The following is a 14890-nucleotide window of genomic DNA, read 5'->3' as shown; positions in this document are numbered from 1 at the left end:
TCAGCAGGATTTTCTTAAGACCATCACAAAAATACAAAGTGAATTATTTTAAAATATGTTTAAATCTATGTCATATATCTAGGAGCTTCCAAATATATCTGCCAATTCATTTGGATAATTGAAGGGAATTCTTTTCTATTGGCATTCTGGGCACTGTGAAATAGGTTTTGTGTCTTTGCCTCTAGTATCTTCACAGTACCAGGAAGGCATCATCACTGGAGGTTCTGTGCACAAATACTCACCTGATATTATTCTCTGTAGATAATTCTGAATAGGAAGATAAGTCTGGATGGTGATGAACAATAGGTTTCTATTATTACTACTGTGATGAACAAGTCATTATTGACACAGCACTTCTCTCAAGATTCCCTTCCAAAGTCCTTATAGTACTTACCATAAAATTTATGTAGTTATATCTTTTACTGCATAAAATAGTGAATGGTGTTAAAATAGTAACTTCATTGCAGAGAAAGTAGTGTCCATGAAGGTTAATGGCCCATACTGAAAAGCCAATAACAAAAGTCTTTGCTTAATGAAATGCTTGGTTTAGATCCTACTTTTCATATTGTGCTTCTGCACTAGTCTGCCAAGCAGATAGTATAAAACAGACTCATGACTCATTCATAAAGTACAACATACAGGATCAACACTCTGGTATTTTCAACCTGAATTCAAATCAACAAGGGCTCATTTCAGTGAAAAAAAAAAAAAAAAACAACAAAAACTAACTCACCAAACTTCCTTTATCACCTGAATGAGAATATAGAAACTTTGTCCATCATTTCTACATTCAGCCACAATCAGGAAATTAGAGACTGCAAGAAGATAAAAGGATTTTACTGCTCAAGGTATCCAACACTATTTTCTACAAGTTTAATGCCACTCCTCCCCACCACTCTTACTAATACCCCTAAATAACTTGGTCAAATTTTATGAGGAGTAATTTTAAAAGCTGGAAGAGCTCTCTCTGGACAAAAGCCATCTGTTTGAAGTGCTCAACTGCAAGACCTGAAACGCTTCCCAGCATTTTTTCACTTCCCAGATGTACTTACTGCAAGTTCCAAATATCTGAGCATAAAGTGACAGATTTGCACAGTTGCAAGGGAACTTCTGTTCAGTCATAAAGCACAATTTAGCAGTAAGCTGTCAGATACAGGGGATCTGAACAAGGAGGGCTGCTGCTTTGCCTTATCTATGTTCTGCCATGCCAGTGTTGTGTTCATCGTGTGTGAAAGGTATCCACAAATGCAGACACTTCTGTTGTGCAGTGGGTTTTCCTCAGGTACAGATTGCATATATATCACATCTTCCCACAGAGCCAAGCTACACTTAGGGAACATGAGAGATATTCCTCAGCCTACAATCATTTTTCACTCAAGACAAGGGAAAACTGATAAAAAGCTGTTATAAAAGCATCAAATCCATCCTACCTCTGTGATCAGCTAACATCAGTACACTGTTCAACATGAAGGAACTAACCAGCTATGCAGACCACAGCATACAGCTCAAAAATCAATCACTCTTAGGAAGACTTGTTAAGGAAATTATTAGCAAAATTATTTGTGTTTAGGAAATACTGAAAATTGTATAAGTGTCTTCATAAAAGCCTCCTTGTTTCCTTTGATGATGCTTCTAATCAAATACTCCTCTGATTAAACAGCTAATGAAAATTGCAGCCTGCTATGATACAGCCTAGTGCCAAGGCCTGAGGAGGAAAGCTGACCAGAGAATTCACAGAAAGAACCAATTTTGGAGATACAAGTTTTCCTTCTTTATAATGAATACTACTACCTAGCTTGGAGAGACTGCTTTTCATAAATAAATTTCAAAGTACCTGCACAGAAATACAGGGCTGGAAGATGTGTCAGACTATTTGGTCCAACCCATGTCACTAAGGGCAGACACACTTAATGTTTGCCTTGGCAAACATTTGTCTAATGTTTTCTTTTAAAAACCACCTGTACAAGCTACAAGGATTTCAAGGTTTCATTATTTTTATAGTGGTAGAAGTTCTCCTCAATTACTTCTCTAAACCTTTCTCACTTTGTATGAGACCCATATCCTTCTTTTTGTCCCAACACTGGCTACATAGCCAACAAACAACTGTCAGGTTATCTGTAGAAAAAAAATAAGCAAAGATGCCCCATCTTAATCTCTTTTTTTCTCAGATTAAAAAGCTCTTTTCATCCCTTAGTCATAGCCTTTATTTTCTTAACATATTAAGTTTCTTCTTGTTGGTTCTTCCCAGTCTATCTTTATTTCTTTCCCTCTGAAGTGTGGTGCCAAAGATAAACTCGGAATGTACCACTTTATAGAGTGATTAGGTCAGCAGCTGTGTTGCTCATGGCTAAACTAAGTCACCAATAATATAACCCAGGTTGCCTGGACAAACAACATACTGCAGCACATTACGTGCTCAGAGGCTTTTTCCCACAAACAGATTGAGAAATGTGGCTCTAGGTGCGAACAACGCAAATAAGTAACTTGCCTGAGGATCTTTCTGGTCATACAAGTTAGATGGGTCTGCAATACACTGAGTCCTCTTTTTTATAAGTCTATATCCTACTTTTGTTTTGAGATGATGTCCCTCCCCTAACTCATTCTCTTGTGATTACCTTAGTTGAACCACTGCACTCAGGAAAGCTGCCCCAAGAGGACAATTTTAACCAAGCAGCTACAGCAAAGCCAGGAGCAGGAGTTCAAGTTAGTTGGAACCCTAATCCTGCATACCTTAGCCTGCATTAAAAGAATATTACATTCATTTTACATAATACATTTTTTTTTTAATACATATGTATTTAGTGGTTTCACACTTCCTTTGTCTCTATTTTAACTAATTTTGATCCATTAACTTTGAATAACTTGCATAATCCAGCCAGGCAATACCAACAAATGAGACACCTCTGGCTTCTAAAAAGGAGCTGTACGAAAAGGAATTTCTTGAGCACTTATTCATGGATGTGTCAGGCAGAAAACAGGGCAGATTCAGGAAGCAGAGCAAAGCCCAGGGCACAATAGAGACATTGTTCATGGTGTAATAGGGAGTTATGATATTTGGAAAGATGGAAACATTAGACTAGGGTAGGTGAGGGAGGAGGTGCACTGAGGCTCCACATTTGCAATGTCATACCAGCCCTCCTGCCACTCTCTCCCTCATGCCAAACCTGATGCATGGGAAAAATGCCCAAGGACGCTGGGAGGTGTCTCCTTCTGACCAGGGCTCTCTGAGGCCACTGACCCTGACAGAGAGCTCTGTGAGACTGCAGCCAGTGGGAAAGGGATGAAGTTCCCTCAAACTCCTGAGAAGCTGATTCTTCAGCAGTGCTTACACACACACTGGTAATGGCATGTTTTGTGCAAAGACTGGCACAGCAGTTAAAACTTACAGGCAAGCTCATTGAACATCAGCTCCCTCTACTGTAAATACATTGGGATGTGTTCTTCTGCCACCCCAGAGCTCCCCAAAATGCTCAGGTTTGACAGAAGTACTGCTCTGAAGCACTGGAAAAATGGATCCTGCAGAACCGGCAGACAGGAAGACAGCACAGATTTTTCTTTTCAGTTTTTGTGGTTATGATAATTGAGTTTTCAGTCTTCTTGCATATCCATCTTCTATATATCCATCTCTAGTTTGTCTCAAAACTAGAATAAATTTCATGATCTTAATCTAATATCTTACAAACAACTGTAGGCTACAGTCTACAGAACAGTCTGATGCAGTAACTGCAGTCCTGCCTTTATTACTCACAATATTAATTTCTGACAGAAAATGTAATGGCTGGACCCTAACCTCTGCTGATCATTTTCCTAATTATGATGTTTTGTCTTCCTGAAAAGGTTAAAATTCTGACAAGTCTCAATATCTGATGGCTGTGTCCATCTGTACTGAAGGCTATTCTTGGTTCCAGCAGAAATCAGAGACATTTGCAGCACAGCTCAGTAACATAGCTCCATTAATTGATAAGATTTACTCAAAAGTATTACTTGAAAGTACAGAAATATTTGCTCAGGCCAGACTGAATTAAATTAATAGTTTAAACATAAAAAAACAAGAGGCTGGCTTTTTAAAGATAAATGGAAATATTTTTTGTTTTGAAATTGACCTTATTTTTTTAATGTTAGACTAAACAAAAGTTTAATTTCAGATTAAACCAGTGCTCATGGTTTTACTCAGCATGAAATCCAATTAAATGATCAAAGTATCAAAAGTCAGCCAAGAGATCAACAAAGATGAGGACAGCAGAGAGGCTATCCAAGAGTGGATAGTCAGAGCCTGTAGTAAAGTCTTTGTGTAACGGAAAGCAAAGCCACAAGATCAGAAAGAATCCAAACATCCAGAGAAGGGATCAATAGCCTATCCATGAAAATGGCTCACTTATTGATTACAAAAAGGAGAAGGAAGGTGTTAAAGTTGTAAGACAGGGATAGACAGCAGAGCACTGAGATTCCAGTTTGCTTGGATGTTGAAGAACAGAGACAAAGAAGAAGATGAAAGAGTGAACAGATGAAAATACGATCAAGGAAGGTTAGCTCAGAGGAAAAGGACGCATCAAGGGGATGGGCTGAAAGCACTGAAAGAGCACTGAGAGCCAGCAAGTATCTCCCAGTAAGGAACCTGAGGGACACACAGAGCTGCCCTAGACAATAGGAGAAAGGGACAGGAGGCCAGGACATCAGCATGTCTGACAAGCATGGGTTGGAGAGATTTCAAAAAATCTCTCAAAAATTCTCATGCCATCCTTCCAATATGCTGTAGTGCAGATGGTCACATCTCATCCTTAGCCATGGGCCTCTAGACTCCCCAAAGACAGATAATGAGAGAACAGGGATAAAAAGCAGAAAGTCAGTTTGATCAACTTAATGCTTACTTTGTACCATTCCTTTGATAGGAGAGGAATAGTCAAAGCAGATAAAGCTTCTTTGAAATAGGAATTGACAAAATATAGCAAGTGCATGAGTGGAACTTTATCAGAATTATGCCACAACTCATTAATCTGTATCACAGTAATGGTGTTACTTTAAAGTTAACACCAGTATTTCAAAGCAAAAGGTCTTCTGGATCTCTAGCAACTCACTGCAAACCCTTTACAGCTAATCAGTATCATTGCTTCAAAGGAAATTAAACTGTCTCCACCCAGTAACTCCAGTGGCATTTGATCTACAATTGGCTTGAAGTTAAAAATTAATTACCCTTCCAACATATTGATTACATGACTATAAATATAAAAGCAGCAGCCCAGAACAATGTACACTGACCCTCTGTTGAAACAGCATGTTTGTTTTGAAAAGGAGCTAATTAAGACAAGCTCCCGAGAAGAGGAGCAGTAAAACTAAAACCAACATTGCCATCTAGTGCATTGCTGGGGTTAGAGCACCACACAGAACCGCCTCATTCTTTATTTCACTATTTCCTCATGCTAACGAAAAAGGACTGGTAAATTAGTGCCACACTCCATTTGCCTGAGGTCCCGAGGTGGGGAATATATAACTTTAAGGCAAAGACAGTCTTACATCATATTTACATTTGTATTGTAGTAAAACCTCACAGTTAAATCTACTTAGTAGATTTAACTGCTGACTGGGAATTACCTGAAACAAATAAAGGTCTACATTGACATTTATTCTCAGGTTCTAAATAATTTTGTTTCAAAACAGCTACACTGAAACATTTTTGTTATTTTTAGATGTTATCTAGGCTGAGAGAGGAGTTGTTCAGCCTGGAGAAGGCTCCAAGGAGAGCTTACAACATCCTTCCAGTATCTGAATGGGCCTACAAGAAACCCGGAGAGGGACTTTTTATAAGGTATGGAGTGACAGAAAAAGGGAGAATGGCTTTAAACTGATAGAGGGTATGTTTAAGTTAGATATCAGGAAGAAATTATTTACTGTGAGAGTGGTAAGACAATGGAGTGGGTTACCCAGAGAAGCTGTGGATGCCCCATCCCCACAAGTGCTGAAGGCCAGGATGGATGGTGCTTTGAACAACCTGCTCTGGTGAAAGTAGCCCTGATCACTGCAGGGGCAGGCAAAGTGGGGAGAGAGGATGTAATTAGGTGATCTTTAAGGTCTTTTCCAATCCAAGTTATAATCTTTATAATATGCACTAAAAGAGATAAAACTTTCTGCATATGTTTCAAAGCTTTTTATCAGAATCACAGAATACATTGAGTTGGAAGGGACCCACAAGGATCATCAAAGTTGGACTCCTGGCCCTGCACAGGACAACCCCAAGAATCACACCATGTGTCTGAGAGCATTGTCCAAATGCTTCTTGAACTCTGTCAGGCTGGTGCTGTGACCACTTCCCTGGGGATCCTGTTCCAGTGCCCAAAAACCTCCTGGGTGAAGAATCTTTTCCGAATACACAACCTAAACCTCCCCTGACTCGGTTTCATGCTGTTTCCTCAAGTCCTGTGACTGGTCACAAGAGAAAAGAGATCAGTGCCTGCCCCTCCTCTTCCCCTCATGAGGAAGTTGCAGACTGCAATGAGGTCTCTCCTCAGTCTCCTCCAGGCTGAACAGATCAAGTGACCTCAGCCTCTCCTCACACAGCTTCCCCTCAAGGCCCTTCACCATCTTCATTGCCCTCTTTTGGATGCTCTCTCATGGCTTTGTATCTTTCTTAAACTGTGGCACACAAAACTGCCCAGAATATTCAAGGTGAGGCTGCAGGAGTGCAGAGCAGAGCAGGACAATTCCCTCCCTTGCCTGGCTGGTGCTGCTGTGCCTGATGCCCCCCAGGACAGGGTTGGGCCTCCTGGCTGCCAGGGCACTGCTGGCTCACATTCAACTTGCCATTGACCAGGACACCCAGGTCCCTTTCTGCAGCACTGCTTTCCAGCATCTCATTCCTCAGTCTGTACCTACATCCAGGGCCCCCTTTCAGGCAGAGAGAATACAGATTCGGCTCCCTTTTCCCAAAATCCTACACAGTCCTCCCACTGTATCTAGCATCACACTTGGCCCTTTACACTACATTAAAGTACATTCATTGGCAGCTTTTAATATAGACTGCCTTAAACTACAAAAGAGACCCTGAAATTAAAGCTGTATATCCTGCAGCAGGAAAAAAAAGATTACAATCTCTATGCCAATTGCCTCAGATTCCCTCCCACCCTAAGGACTCATGTTTCACCGGGGTTTTTTGTATAGCCTGGTATCACTAATCTTTAATCCATAAAATATAGTGTCAGGCACGTCTCAGTTGACATTGGGCACACAGATGTGTGCAGCATGCACAGAAGTCAAGCACACATCCTTCAGACTTTGCAGCTGTATTCATCAGCTTCCCCCTGACATCAGGGGAACTAGTCCATTGACATTCATTGAAAACACTTCACTATTTGTTTTGGTTTCCCTTTTGTTTTATTTTGGTTGGCCAAGAGAAACTCCTGTAAATGTTAAAACATAAAACCCTTGCTATGACATGGACCTGGCCCATTTTAGTCCGTTCCTCCCCACCTTGTGCCATGGGCAGGATCAGGCCCTTGCCTCTGTCCTTCCCAGCCTCTGCCATGAGCAGGGCTGGTCACCAGCCTGTGACCTCACCAGGCTGTCCACCATGCACACAACTAAACCCCAGTTTTGCCAGATTTAGAGAGCTGCAACAGACTTTTGTGACTCAGTATATTAACAGAGCATTTGAAGAATCCTTCCCTGGAACACAGCCCACAAGAAGAGACAGGCCATATTGCATGGAAACTGTGAAGGGCAATGTGCTGTAAGAAAAAAAATAACATGAACTCTGCTTCCCTTTTCTCCCTACCTTCCCATTTCCCCACTCCTTTTCTAGGTGCTCTCTATCTTCCCTGGCTCCCAGGAGAATCCCCAGCAGACAAGGCAGCGAGCAATGGTGGAATCAGCAGTCTGATGTGGCTCAGAGCACAGACTGTGACTAAAAGGAATGTAGAGCTAAACCTAGAAACAAGTGGCAATGAAGAGCTAAAACCACCAGAAATTAACACATACAGCTCCAACCATCCTGTACAGCACAAGGGGATGGCCAGAAAACCATTTGTGATGACACAAGTTGCATGAGGAAGCTGGACTCAGTTACAGCAGTTCTGTGTGTGAGCTCAACCAGGTTTAGAAACAGCTCTTCAAGTCACCATGTCAGCAAGCAGCACAGGAAGGCAGTTGTCCACCTGTGTCTTACACCTCCACCATCTTTCCTTCTAGGTCTTTCATAGGTTATCCAACTCTCATCTTCTGCTACCATTACATTCCAAGATAACTCTCTCTTGTCCTGTGTTGCACCTGAAACATCTATAAAGGCACCTTGCTGCTCTTCTTCGCCCTTTCCCTAAAATTACCTTTGAGGGCCACAAAAGTTTAGAAAACAAATAATAGGGAGACTAGAGAACCCTCTTCATCACACTTACAGATCTAGACATCCCACTTCTGCTTGTAGCTCTTCATCACTTCATCCTACACATCCCAACAGAAACATGAGAATTCCTTTTTTTGCTGCATTTCCTGATCTGACATGAGCGACTAAAACCAGAACTTAAAAATCTCACTGTGAGGAAGGAAGTGGAGCACAGTATTTGCACTAACTTTCCACAGATTGCAAAAGCCTGAACTTACCATTTGGGAGGCATGTGCACCAGGCTTTTCCTCAGACTGATACTGATCCATGTCAGTCAGGGATATCATTATAGCACAGCAACTGGAATTAAAACAGGCACAGGCATGTACAAATGCAGTTCTCTAAAAATTGGAAAACTGGTTAAAGTGCATGTGGAATAAAACTTTGTTCCCTTTCAGGATCAAAAGCATTTTCTTTGGTTTGAAATAATTCATCTAGATATTAAAATTTTTTAGCGAGTTATTATTTACTACCAAAATACAGTTACAGTTCTGAGGTTTCTCATTCCCAGTTAGTCCCTACAAAAGGCTTTCTAAAGTGCCACAAAGAGGGAAATGACAGCTTTTTTTTGGAGTAAATGTAATGATTTATTCCTCTGTGCATTTCTTGAGCCTGGAGAAATGAAATCATTAAAATCAGACCTTTCATCTTCACGTTACTTTTTTTTCTGAATTGCTCTTCTTAACAAAAAAATTACTTCTTGGTGAATTGTTGAGGACATTATGGTGGGATGCATTTTCTCTGGGTTTGCATTAGATGTTTGTCAATTGTCTTCATGACAGCTGAGGGAGAACAATCCCTATAACGTAATTTACTGCAACAACAAAAAGTATTTTCCCTTTTTACAAACTTCTCAGGAATAAACAGAATTGTTAATCTAATCAAAAACTTATTCCCATTGAGATAATCAACAGTGGAAATACTTGGCGCAGGGAGTTCTAATTCTAATTAATTGTTGATTAATAATGCTTGTTCTGAACTTATTAAATTAATAATGCAATGGATAATTCCTGCACTAACTTTGTTACGCCTCTGATATTAATATCTTTCTCTTTGCAACAGACCTCTGTACCATTATAAACCAAATTAAGTATAAAATTGCAGCCTCAGAATACGATAATATAGGGGGTTTAAGTCAAACAGTTGAATGCTATCTTGGGACAATATATAGTGATATAAAACAATATTCCCTCAGACACACTGCACATTTATCTGTAACCTTCCTTGATTCCTGCTCATTTAATTTACCTGACCTTATCCACAGTCATCATCAGCTTCAGAATCCATGAGGGTAAAATCTTGGCTCTCTTGCAGTCTCAAATTTTCTATGACAACAGAAAATTGAGAACAATGCAATTACTACAGTCATATATAGGACTACTTTTGCTAAAGTCAAATGGCAAGATAAATTCTCCAGTATCTTTTACATCTAATGGGGTTTCACTGTGTTCCAGTGCAGTGTTAAGAAATGACAGAGCCCCCAGGGAAGCAGATCTTGGGCTCTAAGGCCATGGGTGAGCCCTGGCTGCTACAGGCAAATTGCATCACTGTCTCAACCAGTCTTTGATTCAACAGAACACTGCAGAACAACAACAAAAAAGGGAAAGAAAAAACAAACAAACAAACAAACAACAAACAAACAAAATAAAGCACACAAACAAAAGAAACGTGTTTTAATAGATCAGTGTGATTTTATCAAGACACAACATGACAACTGTTTCAAAAGTAGATAACAGAAATAATGTTCCTACATGAACATTCAGACACTGCCCTGACTTTCACAAGTATTCAGGACTTTTAATGAGGTCAGAAGCAAGTGTGCTCAAGCGCTTATGCTGTTTATCATTCACATGCCCAACATTCAAAACCAAAATTATTTTATTTCAATATCCAGCCTTCTCTTCCTACTATTTCTTCCAATACGTTCACAAGATCAAAAATTAGGGCCCCACACCACTGTTAAGCAGCATGAAGTACCACTGACTCTGTGAGGCATTTTTCTCTACACTAGCCCAGAAATTCTCAGCTCTTTACTCACATCTGTTTGAATGGTTTATCTTTACTGAGATTTTATCTACATAAGACATGCAGTTCTACAGAAAAAAAAAAACAAAAAAAGAATTTGGACTCCAACAGTGAATCTCAACTTCATTAAACAAATCAGCACATTTACCATTTCCTGTTGAAAAATAAAATTGCCAAACAATGTCTCCTTTAAAACGAAAGTAAATAAATCCAGCTAGAAGACTACACTTCCTTTTTTTTTTTTTTTTTTTTTTTTTTTTTTTTTTTTTTGAGAAAGGAATAACTAAAAATATAAGCAAGAACCAGGCTCAGTGAAAGGGAAGGAAAGGAATTTTTATGTTTTCTAATGGAGCTTTTCAAAATCAGACAGCTGCTCAAATCCTGTGAGCTACTGTTCTATTCCTGTAATAATTTGATGGCTGGGACAAGCAGTGCTCCAAGCTCCTTTGCTCTCCTCAGTTTTGCTTTCTCAATCTGTCCTGGTACAGAGCAGAGGCAAACAAACAGGTACACCAAAAGAGAGCGAGGCTGGTTCAGGCTGGAGAAGTTTTGGACTTGCTGTAAGGCACACTGCTAACTGCATACCTCTGTATGGGGTGCAGAACCCTTACACTTTGATTCTGGTCTGTTTCCTAATTCCCAGCCTGTTCTCTTCCTTTGTTAATCTCAATCCTGCTTTATCTCCATATTATCAATAGCTACTGATGCAGCATTCCTGATGTCTGAGTAGGAGCTGCAATAAAGGCAGTACAGAAGTACAGCCCTCCTGGTACAAAGTCCTTTGTGCATAAATATGTGATTTACCACCTGGAGTTCAGCTTCCCTAGGGAGCACAGAGCAGTGCTGAACTGCAAGGGTAGTCCTCTCTCCTTCCCTTAGCTTTTTAACTTCAGCTGCCCCTTGTGCCTCCTTCTTTCCTTTTGATCTTTTAACAGTGAAAGGGGATTTGGCTGTCATAATACAGGTACCTAATATTTAGACATCTGGGTCTGAATTCATATAGACAATAACCTTGTCCCAAGAAAGGTGTCTCAACTAGGTCAGATGAATCTCACCTTTGGTTGCTTATTTCTTCCTGTTGATGGAAGCTGAGGATCATGAGCTGAGACTCAGGTGTTTATCAGCTAAGTATCAAAAATACTCCCCAATGATCCAATTTTAAATACTCAATGAAATCTTTTTACAGATGATTCATTTGACCATTCCACTGATTCTGTAGCCTGTATTCTTCGGACATAGGGGATCTGACTGTAGGTTTCTCCAAATGTGCTAGTTATCTTTGCTGTCTTAGTATGCAAGCTTTTTAAAAGGCACAGTGTTAGCTATTAAAACATAGTCTACAGTGGCCAGCTTCTTTTCTTTACCTGTCCTTTGACTCCTTGAATGTATTGTATGATAAGATTTGCAGACTTGCAAAAGGGCTGAATCCAAAATTCTCTTAAGAAAGAATCCTGATTTCCTTCTGAAATGTAAAAGGAAGTAGTCAACCAAAGATTAGCGACTTATAAAAATCTTTCATTACAGAAAATCTACAGAATGTAGTACATCCTCCAGGTTAAACAAGTAGGCCCCAAACACACCTCTCATGAGATTGTCCTTTGGGCAGATGCAATAGATAAAATGTCAATCACTTGCCTTGATAAAGAAGAATGAAAATGCAATTTATTCTTCTCTGCATTGTTGATCTCAATGTTCAGGACCAGTGCAGAAGGCCAGAGGCATGCTGTGCTAACCACTGTCACCCCACTGCCAATCTTCAGGATGGCTTTAGCACAGAAACTGCACTTCTCTCAAGCCATACTGGTTGCCCTGCAGGGAGACCTTGCAGTGAGGAGCTCTGTGCTCTCCCTCCAATGCAACTCAAGGACCTGGGGTCTGGCTCTGCAGTCAATACAGAAAAAAATGACAGAAGCAGTTCAGCAAAATAGCAAGGTACTTGATAGCTCTACTATGTCTGATCAGATTAAGTAAAACTCAATAGCTGTTGTTTGGGGAGTGAGTGGGTTGTTTTTATAATTAATTCATTTTTTCTCCCACTACATCACTAAACCACATGCTGCTCATCAGACAGATCTCCTAGCCCATGGTGAGCTTCATGTAGTGGGACTAGACAGCTGCTAAGACATGAGCTAGCTAGTAAGCAACAGGATATTCTGCTGTTCTGTATGTGATTGTAGTGCAAATTAGCCTTTCATCAATGTGTAGAGACAACACATGAAAATATATGAATTTTGTATATGAGATTTACTGATTGGAAATTGGCTGTATTCAATTTAAAACAGCAAGCAGAGATATACGACTTCACAGAAGATGCATTTAAATTCCAAACTAACTCATGTATCACTGCTATATCCAAAATCACTTCTCAATCTTGACAGACTTAAGCCCCATATCCTGAAATTTTCTCTGCATCTCCAGGATTATTTTCGGTCCTCCTTTAAATCCCTCTGAAATTTCCGTATTCTTCCTGAGAAGACACACAAACAGTCCAAAATACTTTAGTCACAAAGTTACATTATTTCTGCATGATTATTCATTTCCCATCAAGTCCTAAGGTCACAGTAAAGTACCTGTGAGGGTACTATTAAGAAGATTCACATCATTTTCTATCATGACTACAGGGTCCTCATCTGAATCATTCACTTCATCTTGTTCGTTTCAGCAAACTTCCAAGAAAAATCTGGTGTAAACATGGTACATCCAACAGACAGATACATTAACTTACAAGAAAACTGTTCACATTTATCTGAGAAGATCTACCTTTTTGAACTATCTTCCTGATAGACATTAAATAAAGCAATACCCATGGCAATAAATGGCAATATCCCTCAGCTGGCAAACCCCAAGGTGTGTTAAAAATTAACAGAAGCATTTCACTGACCTCAGGCAGTTTCTCCTAAGATTCCTGGGTGGAAGTTATAAAGTACTGTTGCATGACACTGAATGCTGCACAATGCTGTTCCCTGCTACAGACCATTACCTTTTATTATTGAGATATAAAATCCATAATATATGCAAAATATTCAAAACCCAGATATCTCTTAGATACATATCTTCTGTTCTATACTTTACTCTAAATCTAGCAATGGTCTTGTCAAACATTAGCTTTGGTTGTCATTTATCTTGTTCCTCACATAAATACACTACTGTCCATTATCTTTGTCCTCCATGGCTTCAGGTATTTTAAATCTTTCTTCAACTGTCCTGAATCAGCCATATTTTCCAACCTCTACATTAATTATTTTTACGTATTTTAATTTACATATTTTCATTATATACTGACTTTCTTTGTGCCATTAGAATATCCACATTTGGCTTGAACCACTTTTTGTCCAACTTCACTTTCCTCCACTTTCATGTGGCAGTACTCTTACAGCATCTGGAGTAACAGCCCTGAAAAATTCTACAGGTATAGGCATATTTTGTTCTGCTGCACTTTGGCAGCATTTATGCAGAAATATTCATGCAAGAAAGACAGATGTGGACGAATTCCACAACATAACAAGATTCTCTGGCTTGAAGCTGGCTACATGCACACCACTAACCATGACTGATGTAGGTGCATCTCAGCACCTGTGATTTTCCCCTCAACGATCAGCTTTTCTTTGTTCATCATAACTGAGATGAAGTACACTGTGCTGGACATTAAGAAATTGTATTTGTAAATGTTTTCAAAGAGTAACCACTAGCCCAGAGGCAATCCTTGCAAGTCATCATCCCAAATCCCCGTGGAGCTGCAATGTCACATTGCTGGATGACATTCTTCACAATTTCTTAGTCTGGAGGTAAAAAACTTTCAATCTACTTATTTTTCTCCCACTGACGCCATCCATGTCCAATTTCTACAGTACAAATCACTTCGCGCATTTCTGTCGCTGATGTTAGACCGAGCTTCCAAAAGCCTCCCTCAGCACCTGTGGGGTGCCCGGGCCCCGGCACTCACTGAGCGCCCGCTGCCATGGGGCTGAAACCTGGACACTCTGCTCCTGCCTGGGGCTGGTCTCTTCTCCCAGGCAACCAGGGACACGACTAGAGGACACAGCCCTCAGCTGTGCCAGGGGAGGTTTATTCTGGATGTTGGGAGGGATTTCTTCACTGAGAGGGCGATTAGAGATGGGAATGGGCTGCCCAGGGAGGTGGGAGGGGTACCGTCCCTGGAGCTGTTTAAGAAGAAACTGGATGCGGCACTGATGCCATGGTCTGTTGAACAGGGGGTGTTCGTCACAGGCTGGACTCGATGACCTCAGAAGTCTTCTCCAATCTAATCTTTGAGAGTTTGACTTCTGGCTGCCCACAGCTCCATATGCGGTTCAAACCCTTTCAGGATCCCCCATTTCCCATTCTCAACGCGCCCCTCCGCCCCGGGATCCCCGATCCCCCATTCCCCGTTCCCAACGCGCCCCCGCCCCTCTCCGTCCCAGGCTCCCGGCCCGCCGCGCGCGCGCGCGCACGCGCACAGGGCGCCGCCCCCGCAGGGAGCGCGCGCGGGTCCCGCCC

The sequence above is a fragment of the Ammospiza nelsoni genome, chromosome 5, assembly GCF_027579445.1.
Source record: "Ammospiza nelsoni isolate bAmmNel1 chromosome 5, bAmmNel1.pri, whole genome shotgun sequence".
Lineage (NCBI taxonomy): Eukaryota > Metazoa > Chordata > Aves > Passeriformes > Passerellidae > Ammospiza > Ammospiza nelsoni.
Note: the sequence above shows the minus strand (reverse complement) of the source record.